Source organism: Podarcis cretensis, assembly GCF_951804945.1.
Source record: "Podarcis cretensis genome assembly, chromosome: 14".
NCBI classification, from domain to species: domain Eukaryota; kingdom Metazoa; phylum Chordata; class Lepidosauria; order Squamata; family Lacertidae; genus Podarcis; species Podarcis cretensis.
In genome coordinates, this window is record NC_137183.1 from 51142098 (window position 1) to 51158132 (window position 16035).

At 48.1% G+C, this 16035-nt stretch overlaps 1 protein-coding gene across 1 annotated transcript in view; it reads right to left on the reverse strand.

The window, feature by feature from the left end:
• Positions 1–16035, reverse strand: part of MICALL2 (MICAL like 2) — a 288759-nt gene that overhangs the window by 223267 nt on the left and 49457 nt on the right. The gene's annotated exons all lie outside the window — the stretch shown is intronic.

Here is a 16035-nt window from a genome sequence, read left to right on the forward strand (position 1 = left end):
CAGATGCAGCTTTGTCACGCTGGCCACGTGACCCGGAAGTGTCTCCGGACAGCGCTGGCCCCTGGCCTCTTAAGTGAGATGGGCGCACAACCCCAGAGTCTGTCAAGACTGGCCCATACGGGCAGGGGTACCTTTACCTTTACCTTACACCTCCCATCATCCTTCCTGTTGGTCACGCTGGCTGGGGCTTATGGGAGTTGGCCAAACAGAACAACTTAGAACCACAGAATTGTAGGAACCCTTCTATTTCAGCTTGATCACTGAGATAACCCACAGGAGCACCACTGGTCATTCCCAAGTCGGCGAGGCTCATTTGAGAACAACAAGGAACCGGCCCTTCCATCTTGGGGAATGCTCTGCCAAGAGAGATTCCGAATGTGCTGCTTTAACTTTTAAATGCCTGCCAAAAACTTTTCTATTCCATCAGACCTATGCAGGCAAGAGGAAGGCATCTTAGCAAAATAGCTAAGATTTTAACATATTGTTTTCATTGTATGCAGTGCTTTTCTTTCTTAAAAGAAATAAAAGTTTCGGGGTTCTCTCATTTTCCTACACATATTGAAATACTGTGCCTCAATGAGGCCAAACATAGATTCACAAAATGTTTAGGGTATGCGTACCCCTGAGTCCCCCCCGGGGGGGGGGAAGTACTGATTGTAGGTACATAAAACTGTGCACCATTCTTTTTTTAAAAAAAAATGAATCGTGGTATAAAAATAGTTTTACAAATAAAAATATGTATCTGTGGGGCCACAGGTTCATCACTCCTGTTTTAGAAATTAACCACCAGATACTGTAAAGGTAAAGGGACCCCTGACTGTTAGGTCCAGTCATGACCGACTCTGGGGTTGTGGCGCTCATCTCACTGTATTGGCCTAGGGAGCCAGCGTACAGCTTCCAGGTCTTGTGGCCAGCATGACTAAGCCGCTTCTGGCAAACCAGAGCAGCACACAGATTCGCCATTTATCTTCCCACTGGAGTGGTACCTATTTATCTACTTGCACTTTGACATGCTTTCGAACTGCTAAGTTGGCAGGATCAGGGACCTAGCAATGGGAGCTCAGCCTATCGTGGGGATTCGAACCGCCGACCTTCCAATCGGCAATTCCTAGGCTCTGTGGTTTAACCCACAGTGCCACCCGCGTCCCTTACCAGATACTGTAACCCTGTGCAAATGGCAATTCTTAGATACTCACCCATCTATGTCTAAAGGATTTCCACACTTCAGGGGGAGATTATGATCACTGCCTAGGGTGCTAATAATAATAATAATTTTATTTGTACCCTCCCCATCTGACTGGGTTGCTAGCAAGACACTCCCCTGACCCGTTTGGATAACTTAATGCAGTGGTACCTCGGGTTACATACGCTTCAGGTTACATACACTTCAGGTTACAGACTCCGCTAACCCAGAAATAGTACCTCGGGTTAAGAACTTTGCTTCAGGATGAGAACAGGAATCGCGCGGCGGCAGCAGGAGGCCCCATTAGCTAAAGTGGTACCTCAGGTTAAGCACAGTTTCAGGTTAAGAACGGGCCTCCGGAAGAAATGAAGTACTTAACCAGAGGTACCACTGTATGTGTGCTAAGCAGGAATGCAAACCCCCCCCCCCCAAAAAAACAAATGATTAGCAGACCTGTTTTGTAAAAAAAATGCATGATCAGGCAGGAAGGGGGATATGGGAAAATGCGAGAAACGGATCCCCCTTTAATCCACATGAGACACATCTCTCTGCCAGCCTCCCCCCCCCCCCCACGGAAGGCAGAATCCAGTGCCTGCAGCTGCAAGTGCTCCAGAGTGGAAGATGGAGAGGATGGGAGGGAGGGGGAGAAGAGCATCAAAATGAAGTTGTTTGCAGTGTTTGATTCCATCCCTGGAATTATTTACAGCTGCAGGCGATATGAAAGTATGTAGAGCAAGTGTCCTCATTTACATGCTAATTCATTTATACCCTCTGGATTGATCCCACCAATTCATTTTCAGCCCACTAACTCTTCCGACGTGAATTATATTATCACCTTCAGAATGGCAGCAGGAAAATACAACTTGGGGGGTGGGGTGGGGTGGGGTGGGGAGGGGTGGGGTGGGGAGAGAGGGAGAGGGAGAGATGCCCCCTGACCATTTCACTCTCCAGATCGTCAATGAAAACTGCAAGTTCAACCGTTGCAGAAGGACAGGGAGGTACGGTGGCACGTCTGGTTTTGAAACCCAAGCCATGGTTTGGATCATTTGCGGGAGCCCAGACGATGGTTTGGAATGATATGTCAGATTAAAGGGCAGCACAGGGAGAGATCTGCAGGCTAGGCCAGAACATAAGAACATAAGGAGAACCTGTGTGCTGGGCCCGGGGGTTAACCCGAGCAACGCAGTCCAGGTCCGGTCCTGAATCCAAGGGTTCCACGAGGAGACAGTCCAACAGGGCCAAGGCAGGACACAAGGCAGGAGACCAGGTCGGGCACAGGATCTTAGGCAGGTTGCAGGAATGTTGCTCCCGCAACCTGGGGCGGGATCCGACAGCCTTTTATCTTTGTCGAGGTAACGGCCGGTCCTGATACCTCGGTGACTCACCTCCCTGTCTCACCCGAAGGCGAGCACTCTTCCTGCAAGTACTCAGGTCTCCCCTTCTCTCAGACCTCAGTCTCTGCAGCTCAGGAGACGTCGGTGGGTTACTAGACCCAGGGGCCGCCTCAGCCTCCCCTGACCAAACCGGTAGTGGAGCAGCTGTAAGTGATGGCCCAGCTGGAGGCAACGAGGTCACCCCCGCATCTGGAGCCAGGGCAGGCTCAGGCCCCTGACTCGGCCCAGCTGGCGTTTGTTGCAGGGGAATCTGTGCAGACTGGGACTCTTCAGGATCAGGCCCCAGACTTGGTTCAGATGCTTGAGGCAAAGGATCTGGTGCAGACTGAGACTCCTCTGGTTCCGAGCCCGAGCCCCAGTCCCAGGCCATCACACCCTGGGGCAGGCCAATGACCTGTCCAAGTCCAAAACCCTGTCTTCAGTGGCCAACCAGGGGATCTCAGGGTGGTTCACAGAATGAATGAATGAATGAATGAATGAATGAATAAATAAATAAATAAATAAATAAATAAATAAATAAAGCAAAAGCACACTCTCCTCTTCTGTGGTTTCCAGCAGCTGGGGCAGAGTCTAGCTATCATGCTTAGTAGACCTTGATATTCCTCTCTTCTATGAATTTGACAAATCCTCTTTTAAAGCCATCTAGATTGGCGGCCGTCGCTGCCTCCTGGCTGAGCGGGATCCATAGTTTAACAATGCGCTGTGCGAAGAAAAGGCATCCTGCAGATTTTGCAAGCTTCCATTCCCGTTGGTTCGGCTTGGCTCTGGTTTCAGCTGACTGACATGAGCCCCTCGCCTAGACCCCCAAGCTCAGCTGCTGAGATGATGGTGGAAAGTTCACGAGCAATTAATAGGTCCAAGAACATACAGCTTAGGAAAAAAAAAAAAAAGAACATACAGCTTAGGAAGCAGTGGAATAGGGTCCCACCATTTGTGCAAAGGATGCTGCTTCCAGCCGAGTCAGATCATTCATCCAGCTAACTCAGAACTGCCTCTTCCAGCCTTCCCCAGTTTTGGGCCCTCTTGAAGTTTTGGACTACAAGTCCCATCATCCCTGACCTGGTGAGAGTTGGAGCTCCACAACATCAGGTCAATAGCATTAGGCCGAAGAAGGCTGGTCTACTTACATAGCAAGTCTCTTTCCAAGTAGGGACGCGGGTGGCCCTGTGATCTAAACCACTGAGCCTCTTGGGCTTGCCGATCAGAAGGTCAGCGGTTCAAATCCCCGCTGTGGGGTGAGCTCCCGTTGCTCTGTCCCAACTCCTGCCAGCCTAGCAGTTCGAAAGCACATCAAAGTGCAAGTAGACAAACAGGTACTGCTGTGGCAGGAAGGAAAACAGTGTTTCTGTGTGCTCTGGTTTCCATCACGGTGTTCTGTTGCACCAGAGGTTGTTTAGCCATGCTGGCCACATGACCCGGAAAGCTGTCTGTGGACAAACACCGGCTCCCTTGGCCTGAAAGCGAGGTGAGCACCGCAACCCCAGAGTCGCCCATCTTTCCAAGTCCTGCCGCCGGAGATCCTTTCCTAGCTCAGTGGCAGACCACATGCTCCATTTGCCAAAGATCCCAGATTCAACTTCTGGTGTCTCCATGCAGCCCTGAAACAATGCATGCAGACAATACTAAGCTTGCCAGACCAAGTGTCTGTCTCTGTACAAGGAAGTTTCTTTTGCTCCTAAGTGGATTTGCCAAGGACTGATCCTTCTGAATCCATGAATCCTGCCAACGCTGGTTCCAATGCCCCCTTGCAATTAGCAACTCACCTGGGATGAGCGCATATGACTTTCACAGGTGCCCAGGTGGATGGCTTGCTATAAACGTTGGTTCTCTTTGGTGACAAACGATGATAAGAGACTCCTGGCTTTTGTGGTCCATCTCAGTGATGCTGCGCAAGAAATCTGTTTGCCCATTGAATTGCGCCTCTGATGATCTCAAGTATCCCTTTGCTAGTGAAACACAGAGCCACTTGGCAGCCGAGGGAGCTGGGGTGGGGGAGGGACAATTTCCTGTCCCTGCTTAATTCTACTTCAAAGCTCTTTGGCCAGGAAAATTGATAATGCAGTCAAGTAGAGTTTCTTTAAATGTCCTCATTTAGCTCTCGAAACTGGGCTATTGAATCCATGCAGTTCTTTGATCAAGACCGGTTAATTAAGTTATTCCCTTGATATGGGTCTTATCACTTTCACTCTAGACCTCCATCACGCCGCCACAATTTGCGTGAAGGCTTTGATATGCATCCAGTAAGCTCCTCTAACCGGCCCAGAAATCGGGAGTTTCAAGATGAGACGCCCAGTTAAGCCTTGTCAGTTTCAGACTCACATCAGTCCTGGGCTGTTGTCTGGAGGGTCTACGAAACTTCCCAGGAGCATCGCACAGCGGATCAAGGCCTTCTCCTGCCACAACCTCGCCAGGACAAACGCCTTTGCATCATTGGCCAAGTTGCATCTCTGCTTCTCTACTTCATTGCAGGGTGGAGACAGCAGAGAACACCCTTAGCCTGGAGAAGACTATCAATGGCTCTGATGGCTCAATGTTCTTCTTCTGCTATGCCTGCTATACAAGTTGATAGGATTCCCAAGTGTGGACAGCATTATTGCACCCAGGTCTTGCAGGCAGGCTTCCCACAATGGGCATCTGGTTGGCCACTGTGAGAACAGGATGCTGGACTAGATGGGCCCTTGGTCTGATCCTGCAAGGCCTGGCCAATCTGGAGGCTTTGTTTTGTGTGCCAACCACATAGACGATGCCCCATGTCGTCTCTTGATGTGCCAAGGCCTGAGCACAAAGTCCTAGCAAACTCTTCTGGTTGGGTCCATCTCACAGTTGGATCCCCACCTCCCAACATGGCTGCCTGGGCTGCCCAGACCCTATTTTCCGGGACAGTCCCAGATTTAAGAAGCCATCCCAGTTTCCTGATCTGATCCCAGAATGTTCTGCTTTTCCTTTGTTGTTGTTTAGTCATTTAGTTGAGTCCGACTCTTCGTGACCCCATGGACCAGAGCATGCCAGGCACTTCTGTCTTCCACTGCCTCCCGCAGTTTGGTCACACTCATGTTGGTAGCTTTGAGAACACTGTCCAACCATCTCGTCCTCTGTCATCCCCTTCTCCTTGTGCCCTCCATCTTTCCCAACATCAGGGTCTTTTCCAGGGAGTCTTCTCTTCTCATGAGGTGGCCAAAGTCTTGGAGCCTCAGCTTCACGAAATCAGCACTCAGGGCTGATTTCCTTCAGAATGGATAGGTTTGATCTTCTTGCAGTCCATGGGACTCTCAAGAGTCTCCTCCAGCACCATAATTCAAAAGCATCAATTCTTCAGCGATCAGCCTTCTTGATGGTCCAGCTCTCACTTCCATACATCACTACTGGGAAAACCATAGCTTTAACTATACGGACCTTTGTTGGCAAGGTGATGTCTCTGCTTTTTAAGATGCTGTCTAGGTTTGTCATTGCTTTTCTCCCAAGAAGCAGGCGTCTTTTAATTTCGTGTCTGCTGTCACCATCTGCCATGATCATGGAGCCCAAGAAAGTAAAATCTCTCACTGCCTCCATTTCTTCCCCTTCTATTTGCCAGGAGGTGATGGGACCAGTGGCCACTGGCAAGTTACTCCAGTATCCCTGCCAAGAAAACTCGATGCTTTTCCTTAGGACATTTCTATTTTCATTGGAGAAATGTTGGAGGGTATGGAATTGGACATCCCTGGGGCTTCCCCCCCCCAGCTAGAACTCACCAGAACTCAGTTCCGGCAGCTCTCAAGTGAGCACCATTGCCATCATAAGAGAACAAGAGAGGCATTACTGGTGAGGTGTGCTCCAGAACCTCTTTTTCTAGAAAAATAGCGCCGGATATCCCTATTTTCACTGGAGAAATGTTGGAGGGCTTTGCAATCAATTCCCATGGCTTTTTAAAGGCGTGTGTGTGCGGCGGAGAGGTGCGGCATTAAATAGTCCCAAATAAATCATATTATTGCCGAGTCAAAATTTCCCCAAAGTTGCTTTTCTGAGAAAATGCCAGATTTTCCCTTGTCTCACCTCAAAGAACAGGCATAGGCAACCATGGCCCTCCAGATGTTTTGGGACTACAATTCCCATCATCTCTGACCACTGGTCCTGTTAGCTAGGGAACATGGGAGCTGTAGTCCCAAAACATCTCATAGAATCATAGAATCGGAAGAGACCACAAGGGCCATCGAGTCCAACCCCCTGCCAAGCAGGAAACACCATCAGAGCACTCCTGACATATGGTTGTCAAGCCTCTGCTTAAAGACCTCCAAAGAAGGAGACTCCACCACACGCCTTGGCAGCAAATTCCACTGTCGAACAGCTCTTACTGTCAGGAAGTTCTTCCTAATGTTTAGGTGGAATCTTCTTTCTTGTAGTTTGGAGCCATTGCTCCATGTCCGCTTCTCTGGAGCAGCAGAAAACAACCTTTCTCCCTCCTCTATGTGACATCCTTTTATATATTTGAACATGGCTATCATATCACCCCTTAACCTCCTCTTCTCCAGGCTAAACATGCCCAGCTCCCTTAGCCGTTCTTCATAAGGCATCCTTTCCAGGCCTTTGACCATTTTGGTTGCCCTCCTCTGGACACGTTCCAGTTTGTCAGTGTCCTTCTTGAACTGTGGTGCCCAGAACTGGACACAGTACTCCAGGTGAGGTCTGACCAGAGCAGAATACAGTGGCACGATTACTTCCCTTGATCTAGATGCTATACTCCTATTGATGCAGCCCAGAATTGCATTGGCTTTTTTAGCTGCCGCGTCACTGTTGGCTCATGTCAAGTTTGTGGTCACCCAAGACTCCTAGATCCTTTTCACATGTACTGCTCTCAAGCCAGGTGTCACCCATCTTGTATTTGTGCCTCTCATTTTTTTTGCCCAAGTGCAATACTTTACATTTCTCCCTGTTAAAATTCATCTTGTTTGTTTTGGCCCAGTTCTCTAATCTGTCAAGGTCGTTTTGAAGTGTGATCCTGTCCTCTGGGGTGTTAGCCACCCCTCCCAGTTTGGTGTCATCTGCAAATTTGATCAGGATGCCCTTGAGTCCATCATCCAAGTCGTTGATAAAGATGTTGAATAAGACCAAGACAGAACCCTGTGGCACCCCACTAGTCACTCTTCTCCAGGATGAAGAGGAACCATTGATGAGCACCCTTTGGGTTCGGTCAGTCAGCCAGTTACAAATCCACTGAGTGGTAGCATAGTCAAGACCGCATTTTACCAGCTTCTTTACAAGAATATCATGGGGCACCTTGTCAAATGCCTTGCTGAAATCAAGGTAGGCTACATCCACTGCGTTCCCTTCATCTACCAGGCTTGTAATTCTGTCAAAAAACGAGATCAGGTTAGTCTGACATGACTTATTTTTCAGAAATCCATGCTGACTATTGGTGATCACAGCATTCCTTTCTAGGTGCTCACAGACTGTTTCCTTAATGATCTGCTCCAGAATCTTCCCTGGTATTGATGTCAGACTGACTAGGGGGTAATTATTTGGGTCCTCTCTTTTCCCCTTTTTGAAAATAGGGACAACATTTGCCCTCCTCCAGTCTGCCAGGACTTCGCCTGTTCTCCAGGAATTCTCAAAGATGACTGCCAGTGGTTCTGAGATCACATCTGCCAGTTCTTTTAATACTCTTGGATGCAGTTCATCTGGCCCTGGAGACTTGAATACATCTAAACTAGCCAAGTATTCTTGTACTATCTCCTTAGTTATTCTGGGCTGTGTTTCCTCTGCTGAATCATTTGCTCCAAATTCTTCAGGTCGGGCATTGTTTTCTTTATCGGAGAAGACTGAGGTAAAGAAGGCATTGAGGAGTTCAGCCCTTTCTGTGTCCCCTGTTTGCATTTCACCATCTTCTCCTCTGAGTGACCCCACTGTTTCTTTGTGCTTCCTTTTGCTACGAACATACCCATAGAAGCCTTTTTTGTTGCTTTTAACCTCTCTAGCAAGCCTGAGTTCATTCTGTGCTTTAGCTTTTCTGACTTTGTGTCTACACGTGCTGGCTATTTGTTTGAATTCCTCTTTGGTGGTTTCCCCCCTTTTCCATTTTTTGTACACATCCTTTTTAAATCTTAACTCAGTTAAAAATTCTTTAGATAGCCACCCTGGCTTCTTTAGGCACCTTCCATGTTTCCGTCTCATTGGTATTGCCTGAAGTTGTGCTTTTACTATCTCCCTCTTAACAAACTCCCAGCCATCATGAACTCCCTTTCCTTTTAGTATTACTGTCCATGGGATCTCACCCAGCACTTCCCTAAGTTTTATGAAGTCGGCTTTCTTAAAGTCAAGAAATTGAGTCCTAGTATGCTTGGCTGCTCCTTTCCGCTGTATAGTAAACTTCAGAAGAGCATGATCACTCGCGCCTAATGATCCTTCCACTTCTACCCCACTAACCAGGTCATCAACATTGGTTAGGACCAGATCTAAAATGGCTGTTCCTCTTGTTGCTTCTCCCACTTTCTAGACAATGAAGTTGTCTGCAAGGCCAGTGAGGAATCTGTTTGACCTTATGCTCTTGGCTGAGTTTGACATCCAACAAATATCCGGGTAATTGAAGTCCCCCATAACTACTATCTCCCTTCCTTTTGCATGCTTGGCCATCTGTTCCAGGAAGGCATCATCTATGTCCTCCGTTTGGCTTGGGGATCTATAGTAAACTTCCACAATGAGGTCACTGTTATTCTTCTCTCCCTTAATTTTGACCCAAATGCTCTCACTTTGGCTTTGAGGTTCTAAATCTTGGATCTCTTCACAGGTATACACATCCCTGACGTATAACGCCACTCCTCCTCCTTTCTTATCTGGTCTGTTTCTCTGAAATAGATTGTATCCCTCCATTATTACATTCCAATCGTGGGACTTATCCCACCAGGTTTCAGTGATGCCTATTATGTCATATTTAGTTTGCTGTACCAAGAGCTCAAGCTCATCTTGTTTATTTCCCATGCTTTGCGCATTAGTGTACAGACATTGAAGTCCATTAATCATTCCCCCGTGTCTCTTATTTAAGGATTTTTTCCTCCCACCACTAGGTCTGCGTGCTGTTTGCTCCATTTGGTCTATGACATTTGGATTATCATCTTCATCAATTGATAGACTCCTACCTTCAGGAGCACTGTCTCCCTCCCCCACATTAGTCAGTTTAAAGCCCTCCTGATGAGGTTTCTGAGATTTTTGGCAAAAACATTCCTCCCAACCGTTGTGAGGTGCAGCCCATCGCTTGCCAGAAGTCCATCTTCAAGAAACTGCAGTCCGTGATCTAAGAATCCAAACCGTTCCTGTTTACACCATTTGCGAAGCCAGCTGTTCACTTCCACTATTTTTCCCTCTCTCCCTGGGCCACGTCGTTCAACTGGGAGGACAGATGAGATGACAATTTGTGCATTTAATTGCTTCAATTTCCTGCCCAGAGCCTCATAGTCTCTTTTGATCTTCTGGAGGCTATTGCTTGCAGTGTCATTGGTTCCCACATGAACCAAGAGGAAGGGGTATTTGTCAGTGGGTTTTATGATTCCTTGCAGTCGTTCAGTTACATCTTGGATCTTAGCCCCGGGGAGACAGCACACTTCCCGAGACATCTTGTCAGGCCCACAGATCACTGCTTCTGTTCCCCTCAGTAGGGAATCCCCTATCACCACTACACGCCTCCTCTTAGGTCTGGTCGGGGTTCTTCCGTGATCTGTCCATTCCAAGGTCGCCTGCACATTCCCTGAGGACTGACTTTGCTGCTCGTCTTCATATACCTGATCGACTGTAATGAGGGAGAGATCCTCAAATGGAGTCTGCTCTTCGTCTTCCATGCTAGGGGAGAGGACCTCAAAGCGATTGTGTATTTCTAAACAATCAGAGCGAACCCTGGGCCTCCTACTTCTTTGAGTCACGTTTCTCCATATATCTGGCGCCTGTGTTGGTGAACTAGCCTCCTTCTCAGGGGAGTCCCCTGTCTCCTCCTTGGTGGAGACGGTGTGCTCTGTTGCTTCCAAGAAGAGCTCCAGCTCTCTAATTCTTTGGAGCGTAGCTACACATTCCTCCAGTTGCTGGACTTTGTCTTCTAAGAGGGCAATCAACATGCAATTGCTGCAGGTAAAGCTGCCTGCAACCTTTGGCAAGATGGCAAACATTGCGCAGAAACCGCAGGCGACTGCAGCTGTTCCCTCACCCTCCATCTTGAGAACATGTCGTTGGGGCTGGCTACAGCGGTCCTCCATCATAAGAAGCGTGCAGACAGGACAAATAACTCCCCCCCAAAAAAAACCCTAGGTCTCCCCCAACAAACGTTTGAGACTAGCTCCCCTATATCTAAAAGATGGATCAAACACACAAGAAAAACCCTTTTTGCTCCTTCTTCAGCTGCTGCCCTGCATGCTCTGATAAGCTCCTCCCACAGCTAATCACCTGCCTCAACAGAAACCCTGCCCCCTCTGACCTTTGCACAGGTAGAGCAGCTAATCAGCCACAAAGAAACACACACACCAGAAAACCCTTTTTGCTCCTTCTTCAGCTGCTGCCTATGCCTGTCAAAGAATAAGGTCACTTTACAGAACCTCTTCTGAATATTCTTGTCTGTTTTTATGGTATGTTCCACCATTCCAGCTCCCACCCACCCCACCATGGTTCCATCCAGTTGCAAAAGTGCAGTTGGGCAGTCAACAATTTCTGACCCTCCTTGCAGCTACGGCACAAAAAAACCTCCCAAACCCTTTTTTGCAGGGGGAGAAGCTCTGCTTCTGCAAATGGTGAGCACCACTCCCCAGATATTATGGGCTGTCCCGTGAATCCGCTGGATGACACTGCAGAAGAACGTTGAGGAAAATTCTCAGGGATGATTCACACCCTGGCCGGCACTTTCTTGATCTCCTGCCCTCAGGCAGAAGATATAGAAGCATGATTAGTCGCACCAACAGGGTAAAGAACAGCTTCTATCCGGGGGCTGTTAGGCTGCTGAATGAAAAGGTAACAACAGGGCAACTGACTTTCGTGTTTGGTGGGTGGGTGTCAGTAAACAAGGGGAATTAAGACTAAGAGAGCTGAGTGGGGGGTGCTCGGGTAATCTCACTGTATGCAAGTTGTAAAAGTGACAATCAAGTATTTCAGAAACTGTTGGGACAATCTTTCCTGGAGAAATGGGTTGAAATGATCCTCCCAATTTCTGTATGCACAAATTTGATGGAGAATTCTCTGGGGCAGGGGGAGGCATGGCTGTTTGAAATGGTCCCACAACACTTTAAAGGCATGGTGTCAAAAGGAGATGGGAGCCTTTCATAGGCCTTTGAGAATTAACTCTGCACAATTCCTACCCACCTCACTAAAAAAAAAGGGGGGGGGGAGGAATAGATCTGCAAACTCCTGGTCTTGAGAAGGATCCTGTGGCTAAGAACGGGCAGGGAAACCTTAGCAGGCACTCCCATGAAAAATGCTACGTGGTCCTATTCAAAACATTTAACTGGATTATGAGGGCATCACCCCCACCAGCATACCTGAACTGGCCACAGACTTACTTTTTAAAAAGAAAGAGGAACAATCAAAGGTCCCCCACTTTAAAAAACAACAACACCCGCCTGTCCCCTTTTTTATTAATATTATTTACTTGCCCAAAGTCCTCTCCCTTGGCTGCCAGTATAAACACCAGGTGAAATTCAGATGAGGGAAAAGGCCATTTCTTCCCCCGAGCCACCAAAGCAAAGCCACATTATATAAACCGGCACCATTTAAATCATTCTCGATTTAATACAAACAAGTGCAAAAGCGAAGCCCATTGCGGGAGCAACCGGCTAGCTACACAGGCGCGCATGTTTGGATGTTGTCGTTCATATATATATATATATATATATATATGAAAAGAACAAATTTCCCTTATTTGTTTTCCCCACCCCTCCCTTCTGTCTTTAATACAACTTCCTGAGGTTTATTTTGAAAAGAAGGAAAAGTCAAGTGGTCTGTGATGCTTTGGGCAAACAGGCTTGCTGAGAGCTGCGCTGCCACCTAGTGGTTAGAAGGAAATGTTCGCAGCGAGTTGGTCTCCCCACACAGAATCATAGAATTGTGGAATTGAAAGGGACACCAAAGGTCATCTAGTCCAACAGGCAGGCCCCCTTCCCGTTCTAACTGGTGGGGTGGGGGGGAGCTGCTTCTATATGGGTGCTCTGCGCCTGGTATGCATAAAGGTAAAGGTAAAGGTAAAGGTACCCCTGCCCGTACGGGCCAGTCTTGACAGACTCTGGGGTTGTGCGCCCATCTCACTTAAGAGGCCAGGGGCCAGCGCTGTCCGGAGACACTTCCGGGTCACGTGGCCAGCGTGACATCGCTGCTCTGGCGAGCCAGAGCCGCACACGGAAACGCCGTTTACCTTCCCGCTGGTAAGCGGTCCCTATTTATCTACTTGCACCCGGAGGTGCTTTCGAACTGCTAGGTTGGCAGGCGCTGGGACCGAGCAGCGGGAGCGCACCCCGCCGCAGGGATTCGAACCGCCGACCTTTCGATCGGCAAGTCCTAGGCGCTGAGGCTTTAACCCACAGCGCCACCTGCGTCCCTGGTATGCATAGCCAAGCCCAATTCAGCAGCGCCCCCCGCCGCCCAGTTAAAGCCACCCTCCTCTCTGCTCGACACATGAAGGGGTCTGGCGTAAGGACAGCGAGTTAAAACAGCCATGGCTCCCCCCCCCCAGGAATTCTGGGAACTGTGTGCTTTGCTGGGGGTGCTGAGAGTTGTCAGGAGGCTTCTATTCCCCTCCCCAGGGCCGGATTTAGGTCTGATGTGGCCCTAAGCTACTGAAGGTAACGGGGCCCTTTCTATGTCCAGCTGTCCTTTGTCAACAACAAATCATCACTGTTTCTTGTGCTGAATATATGCTACATGGTAATTTATGGACCTAATAGGTATCTTATGGGATGCGGATGGCGCTGTGGGTTAAACCACTGAGCCTAGGGCTTGCCGATCGGAAGGTCGGCAGTTCGAATCCCCACGACGGGGTGAGCTCCCGTTTCTCGGTTCCTGCTCCTGCCAACCTAGCAGTTCGAAAGCACACCAGTGCAAGTAGGTAAATAGGTACCACTCGGGTGGGAAGGTAAACAGCGTTTCCGTGAGCTACTCTGGTTCGCCAGAAGCGGCTTAGTCATGCTGGCCACATGACCCAGAAAAACTGTCTGTGGGCAAATGCCAGCTCCCTTGGCCTACAGAGTAAGAAGAGCGCACAACCCCAGAGTCGTCCGCGACTGGACCTAACGGTCAGGGGTACCTTTACCTTTACCTTTAATAGATATCTCAAGCCATTTGCACATGTGGCCATGCACAGGGGCGCAGACTTATAAAAAATATTGGGGGGGCGGGGGCCCATACCGACTTATAAAAAATATTGGGGGGGCCCAAGACCTCCAAACCGCTGCTGCTGGGGGAACGAAAGGGGCGAGCCCCGGGCTGCCCCGACCTTAAGTGAACCTGTGAGGGCCCGCCCTTTGCAGCAGCCGATTGGCTGCCGCCGTGGGCGGTGAATATTAATGAGCTAGGGGAAATCCCCGCTTCTCGCGGGGCTGACGCCAGCCCCGCGAGATTGTTGATGGGTCGAGAGCCCGCAACCCCACCCCCTCTCTAGATCGGGAGTGGCTTTGTTTTTCTGAAATTATTGGGGGGGGCAGAGCCCCCCCAAACGAATTTTTGAGGGGGCTCGGGCCCCCTCAGGCCCCATGGAGTCGGCGCCTATGGCCATGCAGCCAGTCCATGCAGAATGTAGGCACCCTATATATAGAAATGAGCAAACCAGTGGTATTTGAGGGAGCAGGCTAGCAGGCGGGGCCCATGACTTACATCATAGGAGCCTACACAACACAAAACACTGTTACTGTATGTAGGTTTTATTTGATTTGTTTTTTATCTTATATTTTGGAAATGTACATCCAGGGTTTTTTTTTCCTTTAATTTTTTTGGGGGGCCCAAGAGAGTGGGAGGCCCTAAGCTATAGCTTGATTAGCTTATACGTAAATCCGGCACTGACCCTCCCAGAGCTACAATTCCCAGAGTGTCTCCCTCTTCCCAGGGAAGTCTTGGAATTGTAGTTATGGGAAGGGCTTCTGTTGTGTATTGAGTTAAAGGATTTTATATCTGTATTATTATTGTCTGTATTTGCATTAGGGTAAAGTAACTGCCTTTGGTTCCAGAGGGTACAGCTACTATTGGTTCATTTAAGCTGCTGTATTTGGATCCTCTGTCTTATTGGTTTCCTCCAAAAGGCAGGACTGTGATTGCCTGATATTGTTCTCTCCAAAATGTATCCTTTCTAGCTGGTTCCCTGTCCCTATAAATGTAGCTCTCCCCTCCATCAGGCCCCGAGTCTTGTTGCTTTAATAAAGAAGTGTTACTAGAGAACTGTCTCCAGCATATTATGTCAAGAGAGCTGAAATCACAAACCCCACGTCACAACAGCTTCCAGCATCCTGAACAAGCTACAACGCCCAGATTTCTTTGAGGAAAGCTTAAAAATTTAAGGGTCTATGACAGTGTTTTAAATGTATGGTGACCGTTGTTGAAGACTCTGGGAAATGTAGCGGGCGGGGGGGCTCCTAAGAACTCTCAGCGCCCCAACATTATGAAAATGATTTACAGGTGGTACATGACTCCAGTCAAGCTTGCGAAGATTTATCATTTGCCCAATAACAAATGTTGGAAATGTAAAGAGACTGAAGGTACCTTCTTCCACCTTTGGTGGACCTGCCCAAAGATTAAGGCCTTCTGGGAAATGATTTATAATGAGATTAAGAAAGTACTTAAATGCACCTTTCATAAGAAACCAGAGGCATTTCTCTTGGGTATGGTCGGCCAGCTGGTGCCGAGGAAGGATAAAAACTTCTTTTTGTACGCTACTACGGCAGCAAGGATTCTTCTAGCAAAGTATTGGAAGACACAAGAGCTACCCATGCTGGAGGAATGGCAGGCGAAAGTGATCGACTTTATGGGACTGGCAGAAATGACCGGCAGAATCCGCGACCAAGAGAAAGAGACTGTGGAAGAAGACTGGAAGAAGTTTAAAATATATCTTAAGAGTTACTATAAAATTGAGGAGTGCTAAAATGCTAAGGGAGAGAAAGACGTAGAATTACAGCGGTAAATTTTGTTTAGTTTAGGGTGAAATTGAAAAAGAGAATGAATTTATATTTAATTGGCTAAAAGGGTTGTTGAACAATTGTAAAAAAAAGGATGCAAAAAGGGGAAGGTATGGGGAAGTCCGAGAAAAGAGGCTTATGGAAATAAGGTTAAGAAATTATGATTTTTTGTGTTTGTTTCCATGTTGTTTTTGTTGTGTTTGTTAAAAATTGGAAAATTAATTAAAAAATTTATTAAAAAAAAAAAAGAACTCTCAGCGCCCCTCAACAAACCCACAGCTCCCATAATCCTTCAGGGGAAGCCACGACTGTTTAAAGAGGTAAGACAGTGCTTTAAATGTGTGGTATGAACATGGCCTCTGAG